Raw genomic sequence first — 20,682 nt, 5'->3', positions numbered from 1 at the left:
TATAAAATTGGAAACTTCAGACTTACTAGATGGGGCTATAAAGTTAGCACATTAAAGAAACCTTGAAACTAGCCCAAGTTTCCCATAAAACTGAAGCTTTAGAAACTTACATTTGTCTTGTCTGAGTTCCTTTCTCAGGAGACTGACCAATAGGCCCCTAGATGGTGTCAGTGGGGCTGGGGCTTTAGAAATCAACACATCCAGACAGTATGATACACCTGCTGCCTATTGACCAACTCCTCTTCCTTAACCCTCTCTAATTCCTGTTTTCCTTTCCTGCTATATAAACCCCTAACTTTAGTCAGCTGAAGGGACAGATTTCAGACTTGTCTCCCATCTCTTGGTTGACATCACCTGCAATAAAGCCTTTTTTCCTGGACAACACTTGTCTCAGTAATTGGCTTTCTGTGTGATAAGCAACTGGACCTAGGCCGAACCTCTGGTGTTTGGCAACAACATCATGAATGAATCTCAAAATAATTACGCTGCATGAATGAAGCCAGATGAAAAAGAGTATATACTGTATGGTTCCATTTTTATAAAATTCTAGGCCATACAAACAGAAAGCAGTCAGTGGTTGCACGGGGATGGGAAGGTAGGAGGAAGGGATGGGATGGAGGGATGACAAAGGGACATGAGGAGACTTTTGGAGGTGATGCATATGTTCACTATCTTGATTCTTGTGATGGTTTCTTGGGTGCATGCATATGCCAAAACTCATCATATTGTCTACACTTTAAATATGTGTAGTCTACTGAATAACAACTATAACTCAATGAAGTCATAGAAAAAAATTAAGCTGACAAGATTAAATAAAAACTACTATGCAGGCCAGGCACAGTGGCTCACGCCTATAATCTCAGCACTTTGGGAGGCCAAGGCAGGTGGATCACTTGAGGTCAGGAGTTCAAGACCAGCCTGGCCAGCATGGTGAAGCCTCCTCTCTACTAAAAATGCAAAAATTAGCAGGGCGTGGTGGTAGGCGCCTGTAGTCCTAACTACTGGGGAGGCCAAGGCATGAGATTCGCTTGAGCCTGTGGAGACAGGGAAAAGGGTCAGTCGAGTCTCCCCACTAAGAGCAAGGACACCCACATCTGTGGCCAGTGCTGTGCCAAGTTCTTTGAATTATCACATCTTCTGCTCCACAAGAACTGTACTAAAAATCAATTAGTTTTATTCGTAAATGAAAATCCAGCCTCCCCACCCAAAACCTTCTACCCCAGGCTCCCTCCCAATAATCCTGATGAACAAATGAATGAAACAGTTAACAAAACAGATCAAGTGGACTGCAGCGACCTTTCAGAACACAACAGACTTGACAGGGAAGAGTCCATGGAGGTGGAGGCCCCGGTAGCTAACAAAAGTGGCAGCAGCACTTCCAGCCGCAGCCACAGCAGTATTGCCCCAAGTGGCAGCAGCAGCAGCTCCCTCACAGGTACCTCAGTGATCACAACCTCTCTACCTCAACTCAGGGACCTGACAACACTGGGTAACTTCTCCGTGATCAACAGCAACATCAACATCGAGAACCTCCAGAGCACCAAGGTTGTGGTGTCCCAGTTCTCCCAGGAAGTGAGGTGCAGCGGGGCTTCCCGGGGCAAGCTGGCCATCCCAGCCCTCATGGAACAGCTCCTAGGTATGCAGCAGCAGGTCCACTAGCTGCAACTGATCAAATAGATTTGTCACCAAATATTGCTTTTGGCTTCTCAGAATGCAGACTTGCCAACATCTTCTCATCCTTCTCAAGGTACTTTACAAACATCTGCCAACCCCTTGTCCATGCTAAATTCCCATTTATCTCAGCAGCTGGCAGCAGCAGCTGGATTGGCACAGAGCCTCGCCAGCCAATCTGCTAGCATTAGTGGCGTGAAACAGCTACCCCAATCCAGCTACTTCAAAGTAGTTCTGGCAACACCATCATTCCGTCCAACAGTGGCTTTTCTCCCAATATGAACATATTGGTGGTGTCAGTTACCACCCCGTCCTTGGAAAAAGTGGCTTCAAGTGCTGCGGCCTCCCATGTCAGCAACCCAGCTGTCTCATCATCATCCTCATCAGCTTTTGCAATAAGCAGTTTATTAAGTCCTGCATCTGATCCACTTCTACATCAGTTGGCGCCCGCTAACTCAGTTTTCCCCAGCCCTTTGCCCAACATCGGAACAACTACAGAGGATTTAGCCTCCTTGTCTGCCTTGGCCCAGCAAAGAAAAAGCAAGCCACTAAATGTCACTGCCTTTGAAGTGAAAAGTACTTCCAATGAGGCATTCTTCAAACACAAGTGCAGGTTCTGTACAAAGGTCTTTGAGAGTGACAGTGACTTGCAGATCCACTTGCATTCCCATACTGGAAAGAGGCCATTCAAGTACAACATCTGTGGGAACGGGTTCTCCACCAAGAAGAATCTGAAACTCCACTTTCAGTGCCACAAAGAGAAATACACCCATACCCAGATGAACCCTTATCCTGTTCCTGAGCATTTGGACAATATCCCCATGAGTACCGGCATCCCATACAGCATGTCCGTCACTCCAGAGAAGCCAGTCACCAGCTGGTTAGACACCAAACCAGTCCTGGCTACTCTGACCACTGCAGTCAGTCTGCCATTGCCCCCAACCCTCCCAAGCCTCATACTCTTCATCAAGACGGAAGAGCCAGCCCCCTTCCCCGTTAGCCATTCTGCCACCAGTCCCACAGGTTTAGTCAAAAGTGACTCCAGGACCGCCGAGCTGGCCACAAGAAACCTAGGTGGGCTCCCAGAGGAAGCTGAAGGGTCCACTCTGCCACCCTCCAGTGGCAAAAGCAAAGAGAGTGGTGTGGTCACCAACTCTGTCCTGACGGCGAGCAGTAGTGCCCTGAGCTCCCCAGCAGCAGACTGGGGCCCCCTGGGGAAGCACTACCACCTTCACCAACCCTTTGTTGCCTCTCATGTCCAAGCAGTTCAAGGCCAAGTTTCCTTTTGGGGGGCTCTTGGACTCAGCCCAGGCATCAGAGACATCCAAGCTTCAGCAACTGGTAGAAAACATTGACAAAAGGCCACTGGCCCCAGTGAGTGCATCATCTGCCACCCAGTCCTCAGCTGTCAGAGTGCCTTGTAAATGCACCATTGGACACACATTAGGGAGAGGCCTTTTAAGTGTAAGATCTGTGGCCAGGTTTTCATCACAGAAAGGAATCTTAAAACCCACTACAGTGTCCATCGTGCTGTGCCTCTGCTCAGAGCCCAGCATTCCTGCCCCATCTGCCAGAAGTTGACAGACGAATGCTGTCATCCTGCAGCAGCACACTTGAATGCATATGGGAGGCCAGGTCTCCAACACCCCAGTCCCCAGCAGTTACTCTGAGTCCATGGAGTCTGACACAGGCTCCTTCTATGAGAAAAATTTTGATGACCTAGACAACTTCCCCAATGAAAAAATGGAAGACTGTCCTGAGGGCAGCTTCCCTGATATGCCCAAGTCTGCAGACGACTCCCAAGACAGCTTATCTTCTTCGCCTTTGCCCCTAGAGATGTCGAGCATCACTGCTTTGGAAAATCAGATGAAGATGATGAATGCCGGCCTAGTGGAGCAGCTGCGGGCAAGCCTGAAGTCAGTGGAGAATGGGTCCTTCGAGGATGATGTCCTGATCAACGATTCATCCTCAGTGGGTGATGACATGGAGCGCTAAAGTGCTAGCAGCCCAGCCATCTCAGAGTCTGCGTCTTCCATGCAGGCTCTGTCCCCATCCAACAGCACCCAGGAGTTCCATAAGTCACCCAGAGAAGAGGAGAAACCACAGAGAGTGGTCCCAAGTGAGTTTGCCAACGGTTTATCTTTCATTCCAGTGAATGGCGGGGCTTTGGATCTGACATCTAGTCACATAGAGAAAATCGTTGTAGAAGATTCTTTGGGGACCCTCTTCCCTTTCAGAGACCAGGGTAAATTTAAAAACACTGCTTGCAACATTTGTGGCAAAACATTTGCTTGTCAGAGTGCCTTGGACATTCACTATAGAAATCATACCAAAGAGAGACCATTTATTTGCAGTTTGCAATTGTGGCTTTTCCACAAAGGGTAATTTGAAGCAGCACATGTTGACACATCAGATGCAAGATCTACCATCACAGCTCTTTGAGCCCAGTTCCAATCTTGGCCCCAATCAGAACTCTGTGGTGATTCCCGCCAACTCGTTTTCATCTCTCAGCAAAACGGAGATCAATGGCTTTGTGCATATTTCTCCTCAGGACAGTAAGGACACCCCCACCAGTCACATCCCTTCTGGGCCTCTGTCTTTCTCTGCCACATCCCCAGTTCTGCTCTTGGCTCTGCCCAGAATTCCCAAGCAGCACTACTGCAACACATGTGGCAAAACCTCCTCCTCGTTGAGTGTCTGGCAGAACTCACACTGGAGAGAAACCATTTGCTGCACTATTTGTGGAAGAGCTTTCACGACAAAAGGTACACATGGGCACTCACATGTGGAATAGCACCCCTGTGTGACAGGGTAGGCAGCTCTCTGGGGATGGGCCCATGACATTTCTAGGAGGCAATCCCATCAAGTTCCCAGAAATGTTCCATAAGGATTTGGTGGCAAGATCAGGAAGTGGGGATCCTTCCAGCTTCTGGAACCAGAATGCAACACCGCATTCCAACGGGTTGGCGATGAAGGGCAACAGGATCTCTGTCATTCAGAATGGTGGCATCCATCCAATTCCTGGAAGCCTGGACACTGGGAACAGCTCACCTGTTAGTGGGCTGACAGGAAATCTGGAGAAGCTCCAGAAATCAGAACCCACTGCTTCTCTGGCCGTCCTGGGGAAAATGGCAAGCAATTAGAAGAGAACCAACTTCCGCTTCACCCGCTTCATGTAGGACAGCAAAGAGATCGTCGCAAGTTAAAGCAGCTTGGGCTGGAAACATAGCATACATTCCTGTTCAGAATACGACCTGTGGTGGCCTCCTACCCCTTGCCCCCATACCCCTTCCTTCTGGTTTCCCAGATCTATGAATTACAACATCATGAAGATATTCTTTTGTACCCTGTTCAACTTTGGAGTTCTAAGAAAGCTTATTTATTAGCGATACAACCTCGCTTTGCAAACGGAATGAAAGTATTAACTTTGGTCTTAATGTATTTTGGACTAAATACTAATTAGCTAGAGTGCTGTAAATTTGCTGTGATATGTATGGCAATTGCAAGTTGCCCTGCTAGGCAGTTGTAATCTGGCGTTAACTTATTTTTTATATCCAGTTTAATACGAATCTGGTGTTGATGCAATGCCTCAGTGATGCATTAGATCTCTAATAAAGTCTGTACATAAATGTACACTTTGATTCTGCTGGAAATTTTTGTCATCGAACACATTGTCTAATCTTTCAAAACAGATTTAAGGAAAGGACTGAAAGTACAGACTGAACAATGTGGTTGTTTGACAGTTTTGTTTTTTTATTTTTATTCAAAAAGTCAAACTTTTTTTGTTTTGTAGATTTATCCATTTCCTTTTTGAATTGCTATTTGTATTGTGCTTTTTACATGAGTCATCTTCAATATTAATACATTTCTGTAGAGTAATAAGCATGCAGAATTCTTTAGAGAAAACAAACAAGTGTTGTTTTGGTAGTTGAACTGAGACGTAACATTTTGCTGTATAGGTATATACATGATAGAAAATGTGTGCTGGAATTTCACAAGGCTGCTAAGTATAGCATCTTGAACAACATTCAGTAGAGAAAATGTAAATGCTCTTGTATATAAATAAGAAGTATCACTTTCATTCAAATGTACATATGTTCCTTACAAGAGCAAATGCTTCTTGATCAAGAGAGAAGGAATAGTGTTTATTTTGTATTAGGTATGGAAGAAAAAAAATGGACTGTTACATGCACTTTCATGGAAAGTTGAAAGGAAAGGGGAGGAGCTCAATTTCATTTAATACTTATTAACAACAGAGATACTGTAATTTTACTCAAGTAATAAAATACATTTTTTTGCAACAGAAAAAAAAAAGCCCTGTGCAGTTTCCAAAGGGAAGTTAAACTTGCAGGTTATAGAGATATCAAAGTAAACCACAAAAATAATAAAATAAAATAAAAATAGGCCGGGCCCTGTGGCTCACGCCTGTAATCCCAGCACTTTGGGAGGCTGAGGCGGGTGGATCACCTAAGGTCAGGAGTTCTAGACCAGCCTGGCCAATATGGTGAAACCCAGTCTCTATTAAAAATACAAAAATTAGCTGAGCATGGTGGCGCGAGCCTGTAATCCCAGCTACTTGGGAGGCTGAGGCAGGAGAATCGCTTGAACCCGGGAAGCGGAGGTTGCAGTGAGCCGAGATTGCGCCACTGCACTCCAGCCTGGGCAACAGAGCAAGACTCCATCTCAAAATAAATAAATAAAAATAAAAATAAAAAATAGGGATGTCAAAGCAAAATTACATTCTAAAAATACACTGTTCTAAACTTCACCATAACTGGAAAAAAATGTAATCAGTATTTACACGGCAAGAGTGAAATGTAGTTCCGCATCTAGTAGGATTGGTTCAATAAAACTGAAGTAAACCTCGGGTGGAGGCTTGGGCCTGTTCCTTCCTTTGCTGGTTCACTGGGCTAACATTGGTCTCTTCTGAACCCGAAATCAGTGTGTTCCTTAAGTCTCTTCATTGATTCTCTGCTCTCTCCAAGATTCTTTATGCTCAGGCTGTGATTAGCCCAAGGACAGGACTACGTTTCTCTCCCAAACTCCCATCCTATATCACTACCTGGATGTTCCCATTCAGATGTCCTGAAATGACATTAAATGCAATATGTCCCCAAATCAGTTTCTTCTACAAAATTCCCCGGTTCCCAAGTTCTGCACACTCCAGTCTACTCTGTCCCCTGTTCCCAGGAGGCCATGATGAACTGGATGAAGATGGGGAGCTGTATAGGACAATGCCTATCATTGAGCAACTACAGTGTCCACAGCACACCTGGAAGGCCATCTGTCACTTATGCCACCTAGATGACAGCCCTGCTGTCTTAAAATCTACCTTCATGATTATCCTATAGATTTCATTCAGGAGGGTGGGAAACAGCAGGAAGAGAACACTGGTTTCAGATGGTAACAGTCTTGAGGCCACTGATGTTCTGGTCAATATACAGTTCTCAGCCCTGCTACAAACAGTTTCAAATGAAAGTAGGGAGTTTGGGGGCCTATTCTCATTTATGACCTGTATATTTGTGTGGTGCTTACCCAGGGCTCAGGGTGGGAGTACTGAGGCCTGAGGCACAGGGTCTCTCAGGCACCCCACTAACATGGGATCAGAAGGGATGACTGCTTTCCCTCGGCATCTGGACATGTACCCCTGTAAATCGCATGTTGGTGTGGGGTCCCTCAGTCTGGGGACAGAATTCCCCACACACAAACTTTTCATCAAGTGAAACAGGACCTTCAATGTCTGCAAAGCACCAGTGGGGCTGTACCAGTTCATCACACAGGCTCCTAGAGACATTTCTAACATTTTTTTCACAAGAGCTGGGGCGCTCCTGGCCTTACCAACAAGGAGCCTGGCCTCTGCAGGGCAGTGGCCCAGAACACAGAGTCTACCGCAGCCTGCAGTCCTGCAAGCATAGCCTTGGGGCTTCCAGGAGCTCTGTGAGTGTTAGGCTAATCCCTGAAGGGAGGGAAGAACAGAGGGAGGCCTCTCAGCCCACTGGTGAGGAGATTGGCCGGGGCAGCTGGCTTCATGGTGCATTTGGGTATACCCCAGCTGGGCCCACAGAAGGCACATTAGTTTATTGATGTATATGATGTATGCCCTATATTACCAAAGTAATTTATAGGTTGTAAAGCATACCATTTCATATATCGCTTCATCTTCACAAACACTAGTGAAGTTGGAATCATTACTGTGATTTTTCAAATGAGGAAACAGGCTCAGAGAAGTTCAATGGCTTGTCCCTATCACACAGCCTGATGGAGAGAAGTCACGAAAATACCTTTACCTTCTCACTGGCCGATATGCTGATGCTACATTTGGTTCCCATTTGCGAGTTAATTAAATAAGGATAGCATTTATAATTGCACTATCACAGGCAATGAAGAGAAGCTTTGGGGAGAAAGTTGCCTTTCTAGATCTCTCTTTCTTTCCTTCTCTTTCTCTCTTTGCCCCTCCCTCCTCTACTTCCCACTGAACTACATAGCACAATTCGTTTCCTGCCCCAAAGTGCAGGAAACGAATTGTGCTATGAAGTGTTCTTAAATGCAAAGCAGACCTGAAGAAAAGGTTTGTTGGGTAAGGAAAAGGTTTAGTATGCACACAATGATATAGCTTCATGTCTATAACCACAATGCCTGAATTTCCACCATCAGAAATTAAGGTCTTGGGATAAGAATTTTACACTGGCCCAATAATGTTATCTCCAGATTCAAAAATTGGTCTTAAAGGCCACATGTTTTCAGATATTATCAATCCCACATAGGTATGAAAGGGCTTATCTGTTTGTCAGCCTGAAAGTTAGTTGCAGAGAGAACTGGAAGGCCATGAGAGAAGGCTATAGCTGCCGGGAGGAAAAGAGAGTTCTAGACCTTGAATCCCAGCCCCAGGAGACCAGGCAGAACCACAGCAGTGGCAGGAGGCCATTGGATGCTGGCAGGCTCAGAGAGGAGAGACAGAGGAGGGATATAGGAAGACAGGTCTGTGTGGGGGCCACAGGCCAAGTGTTGTAGAGAACAGAGTCCACAACAGACCACCCTGAATTCAGGCTGAGGCTCAGTCACTTCTGCCTATGACACAGTCCTCCATCTCCACATCTGTTTCCATAAAGCTAAAATGAGGATAGTCAGTTAGATACTTATGAGGGTTATGGTATGGGTGAAATAAGATGCTATGTGTGGAAGTCATTTGAAAATTGTCAGATGGTCTGGGCACATTGGCTCACGCCTGTAATCTCAACACTTTGGGAGGCTGAGGCAGGCGGATCACCTGAGGTCAGGAGTTTGAGACCAGCCTGACCAACATGGTAAAAGCCCATCTGTACTAAAAATACAAAAATTAGCCAGGTGTGGTGGCACGCGCCTGTAATCCCAGCTACTCGGGAGGCTGAGGCAGGAGAATCACTTGAACCCGGGAGGCAGAGGTTGCGGTGAGCCGAGATAGCACCATTCTACTCCAACCTGGGTGACAAGAGCAAGACTCTGTCTCAAAAAAAAAAAAGAAAGAAAAAATGAAAATTTTCAGATGCTCTACAAACACACATAGAAATAGTTGAATGACCGGGGCTTGCCAGAAGCCCCTGATCCCTGGTTGTGCATGCGTGCATGTGTGCGTGCGTGTGTGTGTGTGTGTGTGTGTGTGTGTTAGAGAGAGCGAGAGAGAGAGAGAAAGAAAGAGAGAGAGAGAGAGAAACTTCCACAGGGACCTGCATGCCATTCATTCCACAAGGATATACAGAAGCTGACCCCTGACCTGCTGGCCCAAGATGTCTGATGCTACACAGTTCAGAGTGTAACTTTGCCTTCTGGTGTGAGACCACACAAACAGCACCGGGCCTTGCAGAAAATACCAACAGGCCCTTGGAGTCACAGTCTCAATAGTTTCAAACACTCGTGCAGTGTGTCCTATGTACTCCAGTTTTAAAAATAGAGCCTTAACCTCTAAATTGGCTATACTAGACCCAGATTAAAGTGAGTGTTGTTTAGAATAAATACTTCAATCCTATCAGGATTGATAATATCTAACAATAGCCGAGGTGCTATAGTTGCAGCACTCTGGGCCAAGGTGGGAGGACTGCTTGAGCCCAGGAGTTGGAGGTTACACTGAGCTATGATCTCACCACTGCACTCCAGCCTGGACAACAGAACAAGACCTTGTCTCTAATACACATACATACATATAAACAAGTGGGCCAGAGGCAGTGGCTCAGGTCTTAATCTCAACACTTTGGGAAGCTGAGGCAGGTGGATCACTTGAGGTCAGGATTTCAAGACCAGCCTGGACAACATGGCAAAACCCTGTCTCTACTAAAAATACAAAAATTTTAGCCACAGGAGTGATGGCACGTGCCTGTAATCCCAGCTACTCAGGAGGCTAAGGCCCAAGAATTGCTTAAACCCGGGAGGCAGAGGTTGCGGTAAACCAAGATCATGCCACTGCACTCCAGCCTGGGCGACAGAGCCAGACCCTGTCTCAAAAAAAAAAAAAAAAAAAAATGTGGTGTGTCAGAATGATGTTTAAATTTTGAGATAACATTATTGGAAGAGTGCAATAATGACATTTGCAAACAATTGTGAGATGAAGTAGCAGGTGGAAGAATCCATGTTTGCTCATTTCTGCTTGCCAGCATAATTCCATAAAGCCCCTGACTCTGTGAGGTTGTGCAGCTCGCCAGAAAGATGTTTTGAAGACAAAACAGGTTAGAGTACATGGCCCACCATGTCTCTTCCCTGAGTCACTATATTCCGTAAAAGATAAGTAACCTCAATCCTTGCCTTTCCCCACACATAAGGTAATGTCTGAAGGAGTTAGTGATTATGCTTCTGTAATCTGTAACCAGATGTACACTTACGCCCAAACCTAGAGGTGATTCTGCTTCAATGTAGCTTCTGAGCAAGTTTGATGTACTCATTAATACATAACCTACTGACATTGAAAAGAACACTGATTTGTTTCTAAATCACAAAGTTTTATGGATTGTCTTGTGCATAAAACATTTTAGTGGCCAGGTGCGGTGGCTCACACCTATAATCCTAGCACTTTGGGAAACCGAGGCGGGCGGATCACTTGAGGTCAGGAGTTCAAAAGCAGCCTGGCCAACATGGCGAAACCCTGTCTCTACAAAAAATACAAAACATTAGCAGGGTGTGGTGGCCCACACCTGTAATCCCAGCTACTCTGGGGGCTGAAGCAGGAGAATCGTTTGAACCCTGAAGGCAGAGGTTGCAGTGAACCGAGATCGCGCCACTGCACTCCAGCCTTGGTGACAGAGCGGGTCTCTGTCTCAAAAAATAATAAATTTTTTTAGCTTGTATGTTGTCATCTCTAGCCAATGATTGTAACCGCTGTATTGTAACCTCCAATGAAGAAGGACAACTCTAACTGAGAAATCCCCCTCCTTTCCCCTAAACTTTCTTATCAAAGCCTTCCAACTTGTAACAGACTGTTAACAACAACCTTTTGTTTGTGTGTCTTCCCAGGTCAGTCCTCACATTTGGCTTCCAATAAACCTCTGTGAAATTATTTCTGCCTCAACAGCCTTAATTTTGGTCAACACAATTATTATTAAACTGTCAAACAAAAAGAAGACTCCACTTTGTTACCAAAATCAAAATCAAGAGTTAAATTTGTGAGGGGGATGAGGGGAGGGGGGTAGCAGAGAGATCCAGCCACTCCTCTGAGATGCTGATGATGGTCACTGCTAGAGTCTGTACCTGCTGTACCTTTTGTACCCTCTGTACCAGGCGAAAACCAACCATGATATTCTGATATAATAGGAAATGCATATTTAGACTTCATCTCCAGTTCCTGGCACAGAGCTTCTAAAACCCTTTTAATTTCCTGAGTGATAAGAGTGGTAGAAGCGTCTTTTGCTATAATATTTGATCTTAGTCCCAGGTTCCTAACACAAGACTCTTGGAGTCTCTGGAGTGATGTGTCTTCTGTATGCTAATAATATGACTGGTGGCTGAGAGTGCTAGGTAGCTTCAGGATGGACTGGTCACCGGAAAACTATGGCAGGATTAGAGGGTTGGGACTTTCCTCCCCACCTACAACCTCTAAGGAGGAGAGAGGGGCTAGAGATTGAGTTGATCACCAATGGTCAACGGTTTAATCATAATGAAGCCTCCATAAGAACTCATAAAGCGTCACACTCCGGGGACTGTTGTGGGGTGGGGGGAGCGGGGAGGGATAGCATTAGGAGATATACCTAATGCTAAATGACCAGTTAATGGGTACAGCACACCAACATGGCACATGTATACACATGTAACAAACCTACACATTGTGCACATGTACCCTAAAACTTAAAGTATAATAATGAAATTTTTTTAAAAAAGTGCTGGGATTACAGGCATGAGCCAACATGTTTGCATTTATCTAGTTGAGGCTACAGGGAAGTAGGAGGGCCTAGTTGTCCTTGTTGTTTTGTTAGAGCAATAATTCTTGGATGCAAGGGCTAGACAATGGATTAATGTTATTAAGTATTGTTAAATATTAATAAGTTTATTAATCCATTAAGTATTGTTAAATATCAATAAATTATATTTATTAAATACTGTTAAAAAAAAAAAAAGAACTCATAAAGCACCGAAAGACTTCCAGGGTTTTAATCCGTTTCCCAACTATTTAACTTTGGGCAAGTTGCCTAAACTGTCTGTGCCTCAGTTTCACTCTCTGTAAAATGGGAAATAAAGGTACCTTCCTGACAGTGTTGCTGTGGAGATGAGATGATTTAGCACAGGTAAAGTGTCTGTAACAGAGCCCAGCTGCCCATTAAGAGTTAGCTCTTACTATTCACTAAGGCCCTCGGGACAATGGCTTCTGCCACAGATAGACAGGGTTTGAGCCTTCAATTCATTATCCACTAGTTGAGTGACCTGGAAGCAAGGTCACATATCATCTCTGTGCCCCAGTTTCTTTATCTGTAAAACAGAGGTCATAATGGGCCCAGCACCTCCTCAAAAGATATTGTGATAATTAAGTTAGAAAATTCCTGAAAAGCAGTTAGCACATCCCCAGCACTAAATACCTGAACAACACCAAGACTGTTCATAATTAATTAGCTAAACTGATGCTACCTGGTGAGCCCAGTATCTCTTCTTGGGTAAGTCAATGCTGTTCCACTTGCCTGGTGTCTTAGTGGTTTTGTGTTGCTATAACAGAATACTTGAGACCAGGTAATTTATAAAGAAAGGGAATTTATTTCTTACAGTCCTGGAGGCTAAGTTCAAGGTTGAGGGAGCACATCTGGTTAGGATGGTCTTGCTGGTGGGGACTCTCTGAGAGTCCTCAGGCAGTGCAGATAGGTATCACATGGCAAGGGGGCTAAGTGTGCTAGTTCAGGTTTCTTTTCCTCTTTTTATAGGGCCACCAGTCCCACTCCCATGGTAACCCGTTAATTCATTAACCCATTAATCCATTCATGACGGCAGAGCCTTCATGACCCAATCACCTTTCAAAGGTCTTACCTCTCCACACTACCAAATTGGGAATTAAACTTCAACATAAATTTTGGAGAGGACAAATACTCAAATCATAGCAGTGACCTTGGGGAATTCGCCTGTCCTCTCTGAGTCTCATTCAAATACCCACCTTGGAGGACATCTGTGCATCTTAGCGATGTTTGCAATGTGCCTGGCTCCCAGCCATTCTTCAACAAGAGTTTTCTGAGAATCTGCTATGTGCCTGAGTGCTGTTCTAGGTGCTAGGGATACAACAGAGAACAAAACCAACAAAGTCCCTGACTCACCCCAGAGGCTACAGTAAAACTCTGGGGCCCAGACCAAACGGGTAAAAGGTTAAGAATTCTTCCTGAACTCAGCATCCCAAATTTCCATGTGTAGACTATGGTCAAGACCAGGTGGTAAAAATTTCTCCTCTCCAAGTTTAGATTAACAGGAGAAAACATTTGTGTGAAGTTAGTTCTCTGGGTTTGTGTGACTCTGATCATTTCTTACTGATCCATCTCTCTCTCAAAGGGTAGCCACAATATTCTTTTGTCTCTGTCTTTTGTGTCATTTGTCATAAGAGGAAGAATCATAGGGTAAAATGCAGGCATATGTCCTATAAGCCTGTTGTTCAACCTCACAGATTGGTGAGTTTACAGTTCTCACCGGACCAGTTTCCATTTGAACCAACTTTGCTGTGGGTCACCAATTTTTTAAAAAGATGAGATTTTTCTTCCATCTTATCTTGTGTCTTGAGAGCTTGGCTTGGATCCATTGAGAGCACATTCCCGCCGGTTTTTCTGCTGGGGTTGCAGGTTGTTAGGCTTGCATCTGTAGGTGGTGAGCTATCAGGATGGGGACCCAAGATACTTTGCCTAGCAACTGTGCCAACTCTCAGAGCTGAGTCTGCGTCTTTTCTCTTTGCTGCCTTATATGTGCTAGGGAAATTCCTGTCCCAGTATTGCCTACCTGGTGTCACAGATTAGTGGGTTTGTGATTGAAGGTGTCTCACTTTTGTGGAAGACTGGAGTTTCCTTACCACTTGTGACAATGAATGTCTTCATATTCCATGTCTATCTTTGGGAGTGACCTATTTGGAATCACAGGGGCAACATCATCTGCACCCATTTCAGGGATGTCTCTTTTGGCCATGGTAAAAACTTACTCTCAGCCTGGAAATTTGCCTCTGGGTCTTTCCATCAAAAGGCTTTATGGTTTCTGCCACATTTGGAGTAGGTGTATCCTTCAGAGGTCCTATCCACTGATGGCCAGACACAGATCCTTTGGTTTGACATCTAAAATAATCTTTAGAGAGCTTTCATCCTAAATAAGTATCCTCTTGGTACCTATGGAAAGATCAGATGGAAAGAAGAAAAAAAGAAATGGGAGAGTGCATTTCTGGGAGCAAAAACCCCCTTAACAAGATTAGGAGGCAGAGATCAGACTTAGAATAAAAGTCAAGACTTACAAAAGACACTTGGGCAGGTGTAGGACTTATACAAACACTGATAGCCAGCAACTAGCTTTAACAAAGCCACCCAACCTCTGACCCCCAAAAATACACAGCAAGACTGTTTTACTGCCCCTTACTCTATAACCATCAGCTCCAGGCACTCCCATGCAATTCCCTTTGCGGATGCATTTTGGACCCCCACCACAAAGAAATCTGCACTTTAAAAAAACGTAAATAACAATTGCCCTGGGTTTCCAACAGTAAGCAAATGTGCCTTCTCAGAGAAAATTTACAACCTTTCTCTGTCCCTTGGAGTTGTAAATCTTACCATATTTTAAAAATGTAAACATCCAGGCCTGACGCGGTGGCTCACGTCTGAAATCAGCACTTTGAGAGGCCAAGGCAGATTGATCCCTTGAGCCCAGGAGTTCGAGACCAGCCTGGGCAACATAGCGAAAAGTCCATCTCTACAAAAAAATGCAAAATTAGCCAGGCATGGTGGGGTGCACCTGTGGTCCCAGCTACTTGGGGAGCTAAGGTGGGAGGATTGCTTCAGCCTGGAGCATAGAGGCTGTAGTGAGCCAAGATCGCACCACTGCACTCGAGCCTGGGCGACAGAGTGAGATCTTGTCTCAAAAAAAAAAAAAAAAAAAAAAAAGATAGATAGATAGATAGCATAAAACATCCAAAGAGATCATTCTTGGCTAAAGCCACCATCTGCAACCACCTGAGACTGAAGAGGGAGAAAGAGGCTTTTGAAAACAAATTGCTACCTGGCATTTCCAGAGAGTCCTTTAACCAAAACTTGGTCTATTGTCATCATAAAATTATTTATCATGGGCAAATGAAAGTCCCAAAAGTCTCTTCCACAAATAGTAAAATTAGCCCTCATTAAACAGGTAACCTTAATTTGCCTATCTGCCAAAAACACAACTTGGATCTGACTATTGTAAATAAACTAGTGAGTTTTTTATTACTATGTTTGCCTAATTCATAGCTAAAAATTTTAAATGAAAGCTATAAGATCTCTATTTGCATTTGCCTGTACATTTGTACATTTGTCTATGTATGTATGTATATATTTTATGTATATGTGGTATTTTCTACCTTGCAATAGTACTGTCAAAATTAACTCATAAAGTCCTGTAAAAGAGCTCTGCTTTAATTGGTCTAAAATAAATTAAGCACTTATGTAAATTAAGTATTCCTAGAACTCTTAGAAAACTAGAATCCAATACAATTTTTTTTTTTGAATTCACATGATCTGGGATAATCTTTGGTAAATAAAGTTAAGATTGCTGAGTTAAGATTTTTGGTTAGGCTGGGTGCAGTGGCTCGAACCTGTAATCCCAGTATTTTGGGAGGCTGAGAAGGGAGGATCACTTGAGCCCAGGAGTTTGAGACCAGCCTGGGCAACCTAGTAAAATCCCATCGATACAAAACATACAAAAATTAGCCAGGCGTGGTGGTGGGAGGCTAAGGTGAAAGGATCACCTGAGCCCGGGAAGGTCGAGACTGCAGTGAGCCATAATTGTTACGCTGTACTCCAGCCTGCACGACAGAGTGAGACGCTGCCTCAAAAACAAAACAAAATAAAACAAAACAAAACAAAACAAAAAGATTGTTGGTTAAATAAAAACAGCATGTCTTCAGAGTTGACAGCATTAAATATTATACAGACGTGATTTTATTCTCTTGGGTTTACAAGTTAAATAATGTTACATTATCTGTACTAGGTGTTTAAGATTTTAAAATTAAAAATTTAAGCTAAAAACCAAATGTACAATAAAAACAAATTGCTGGTGGGTGGGGCAGGAGGATCACTTGAGGCTAGAAGTTCAAGGCCAGCCTGGACAACATGGTGAAACCCCCTGTCTACAAAAAATACAAAAATTAGCCAGGCGTGGTGGCATGCACCTGTAGCCCTAGTTACTTGGGAGCCTGAGGTGGAAGGATCACTTGAGCCCGGGAGGTGGAGGTTGCAGTGAGCCATGATGGCACCATTGCACTCCAGCCTGAGCAACAGAGAGAGATCCTGTCTCAAAAATAAATAAATAAATAAATTGCTTGTGTGTATGAAGTACACCAGTAAAAACAAATTTGGGGAGCCATGTGTTTAATTTTTCAGGTGCTTTGTTCTGTAATGTTTGATGCTTGCCTAATACACATGTTTTATAAAATTGTTCAGCAAGAAAAATAACTTAAGATGATGGCTAGCTTTGTTTAATGTCTCATGAAATTTTCATGAACAATTCATGCATAATTGTTAATAACAAGTGAATTAAATGAATGTAAATGGGCTAAAAGTTTATAAATGAACTTTCCAACAATAACTATTACATGTTTTATTTATTTATTTATTTATTTTGAGACAGAGTCTCACTGTCACCCAGGCTGGAGTGCAGTGGCACAATCTCAGATCACTGCAACCTGCACCTCCCGGGTTCAAGCGATTCTCCTGCCTCAACCTCCTGAGTAGCTGGGACTACAGGCACCCGCCACCAAGTCCAGCTGACTTTTTTGTATTTTTAGTAGAGACGGGGTTTCACCATGTTGGCCAAGCTGGTCTTGAACTCCTGACCTCAGGTCATCTGCCTGACCCGGCCTCCCAAAGTCTTGGGATTACAGACATGAGCCACCGCACCCGGCCTATTACATGTTTTATAATATGTTTGCTTGAAAATGGATCCAAAATCTTTTTGGTAACTTGAAGCCCTAAAAGTATACTAAGTAACATTAAATGATAGATAGATAATCATTGAATATCTAGATCATTAACAAATAATATAAAATACTGCAACATCAATTGCTAAACATAAGTTTAAATTCATCTACTTTTGGCTTCTTAATTTTTACAGAGATACTAAAGATATTGGGACCTGTTACTAAAAATATCCTTTGCCACATCAAAAAATTATACTACAAGGAAGCATATATCTCTAGGAATTATGAAAGGGTGTATCCATAAATTTGCTAATCTACTACAAAATGTTGGTATGTGACAGTTTACACTTCCTTGCTTTCTAATTTTAACTGAGAATGAAGATTGCTAAGGCTTAAGAATTCTAATCAATATATTTAACTACTAGGAATAATAAGGACAAAGGAAAAAATTCTATATGCAAAGTGTGCAAGGAAAATAAGATGTGCTTTGGTAAGAAAAGGTCTGAAGTATGAAGGGTGCATTTTTGTTAAGGGAAAAGGAGAGTAATTTTGTTCTAGTTTAGGGGTTATTTAAATTTTGTTTCAAAATGAGAAAGGGGAAAATAAAGGACAAAAACTGAAATGGATATAAAATGTAAAGAAAGAGACAGAGAGACACAGAGAGAGGGAATCTTATCTCCTGTGGTTGAACAGGCCTTAACCTGTCATTTTAGCGACAATTAAATTGTCATCTATTTTAATTGAATGAGTTTATTATAAGAGTTTTTAAAATGAGATTTAATATCAATAATGTACCTATGCAAAACTATAATTTGAATTTCTTTCTCTGTTAAAATGAAAAAATTGGATTATTGTAAGGGGGTTTTCTTTACCTATTGAATAAGTAATAGAAAACAAAGATTCTGTGTCTTTTCAAATAATTTCAAACATACAATTAGATAAAAGGAACAAGTTTTAGTGTTTGAATACACAGTAGGGTGACTATAGTTAACAATTTATTGTATATTTCAAAAGCAGCTAGAAGTGGCCAGGCATGGTGGCTCATGCTTATAATCCCAGCACTTTAGAAGGCTGACGTGGGAGGATCGCTTGAGCCCAGGAGTTCAAGACCAGCCTGGGCAATATAGTGAGACCTCATCTCTACAGATAATTTTAAAAGTTAGCTAGGCATGGTGGCATATGCCTGTGGTCCCAACTACTCAGGAGGCTGAGATGGGAGGATCACTTGAGCCTGGGCAGCCGAAGCTGCAGTGAGCCGTGATGGCACCATTGCACTCCAGACCGGGCAACAGATCAAGACCCTGTGTTAAGAAAAAAAAAAAAGCTAGAAGATTTGAAATATTCCTAACACAAAGAAATGATAAATGTTTGACATGATAAATGTCCTAAGTACCCTGACTTGAACTAAGTATGCATGTATCAAAATATCACCTGTACCCCCTAAATATGTGCACTTATTATGTATCAATAAAAAATTTTAAAAATAATTTTCTGTGCTTCATATTGTCTTTATCAAGCCTTTGATTATTTAATGAAATGGAATTTTCTCAATATTGAAAGAGCTAAGCAATTTTTAATACATACGTTACTTTCTATATTTGCCTTTGAAATCTTTTATTGTCATTTTGGTTTAAATAGATAACTAAGTATTGTCTCATAGTGTTCTTGATGTTATATAATCAGGTGTTCAAACCTTTCAACATTTTTTTTACAAACTTCCCCAAATGAAATTCTAAATGAAATCCTTTTTTGCCTCAAACTGACTGAGATTTCCCAGAGGGCCCCTGTAAAATCTCAAAGGACTTGTTCTCTCTATCACCTTGTAAAAGAGAGATGCTAAACTAATTAGATGTATTTAATATGTTAAATTATATAGGAATCATTGTGACATGTGAACTGATGCTTAACCTTCTTTAGGTTATATTTGTAAATATCTATGTTATTAATATAAGTGTTTCAGGCCGGGCATTGTGGCCTGTAATTCCAACACTTTGGGAGGCCCAGACAAGAGGATCACTTGAGGCCAGGAGTTCGACCAGCCTGGGCAACATAGTAAGACCTACGTCTCTATGAAAAATTAAAACATATATATGTATAAGTGTTTCAGAAATTGTATAATATTCCTAAAAATTTGTCATTGTCTTTACTGTCTATCTGTTCTGGTGTGATATTAGTCATAATTCCAGATATTATGTTAAAATATCCTATGTCACAGAAATAACCAAATTCCATCATCAATTGCATTATAATTAGTTACATCTTTAACCACGGCTATTTTAAGTATTTTGTCATTCACAGACAATTATTATTTTGGTTTTTATCTTACAATAAATCTTACAGGTTTTATACAATCACCTGTAAGCAAAAAACAAAAGTGCTCCATCTTTAAAAGGATTCAAACAAAAGACTCTGACAAGTATTCCAAAGTGCGGGTTTCCAATATCCTTAAGATCATACCACTGAACTTGGCCAGGCACTGTAGCTCACACCTGTTATCCCAGCACTTTGGAAGGCCGAGACGGGCAGATCTCTTGAGGCCAGGAGTTCGAGACCAGGCTGGCCAACATGGTGAAACCCTGTCTCTACTAAAACTACAGAAATTATCCGGGCATGGTGGCGGGTGCCTGTAATCCCAGCTGCTCCGGAGGCTGAGGCAAGAGAATCGCTTGAACCCAGGAGGCGAGGTTGCAGTGAGCCAAGAATGTGCCACTCCACTCTAGCATAGGCGACAGAGCAAGACTCCATTTAAAAAAAAAAAAAAAAAAAAAGATCTGAGTAAAAATTCCCAGAACTCAGGTTTAAAAAAAACAAAATTCTCATGACTTTATAAAGCTGCTAACCCAAGATCAAGTGGGACAAAAATTAATTACATGGCCCTGAATAAACTGATGAAGATGATTATAATTTTTATGACTTTCTTTTTGAAACATTGTTGGTTCTTTAGTGTTTTATTTTCCAGATTTAAGAAAACCCTTTTTCTCTTTTCTCTTAAACTATTTATAACTTACAACAATTTGTTAGATTATACCTTTGTAAATGAAAATAAAATATTTATTTTTCTCCCTGTCTCATCCTTCCAGAATTCAGAAACTCTTATTAAATATTACTTTCATGGTAATATTGTTATTTGCATATCTTCAGTAAGGATCTTTTCTGTAACAGGATACATGGTAATATAGTTATTTGCATAAGTTCAATAAGAATCTGTTCTTAAAACAGGACAAAATTAGAAACGCTGGTTATATTACCAAGGATTTGAATGGAATGTCATATTTAAAAATAAGGAACATAGAATCAGATAAGACCAAACAGATATAAGGAACTAAGGTTGACTTTATGGAGCCAATGCTTACAAAGCCCTCTTGGAACATCGGCTTGGTACCTAACTTACGGGACCCCTCTTCTTACAGATGAATAAGCAAGGCCACTTCCTGACAGGTCCAAGA

General features: G+C 42.4%; 1 pseudogene; it reads left to right on the top strand.

Moving 5' to 3' along the window:
* Positions 1-1,044: 1,044 nt before the first annotated feature.
* LOC129025243 (sal-like protein 1) lies at positions 1,045-4,877 on the top strand (annotated as a pseudogene).
* The last annotated feature ends 15,805 nt before the right edge of the window (positions 4,878-20,682 follow it).

The sequence above is a fragment of the Pongo pygmaeus genome, chromosome X (genome assembly GCF_028885625.2).
Source record: "Pongo pygmaeus isolate AG05252 chromosome X, NHGRI_mPonPyg2-v2.0_pri, whole genome shotgun sequence".
Lineage (NCBI taxonomy): Eukaryota > Metazoa > Chordata > Mammalia > Primates > Hominidae > Pongo > Pongo pygmaeus.
Note: the sequence above shows the minus strand (reverse complement) of the source record. Positions and strands in the feature narration are given on the sequence as shown.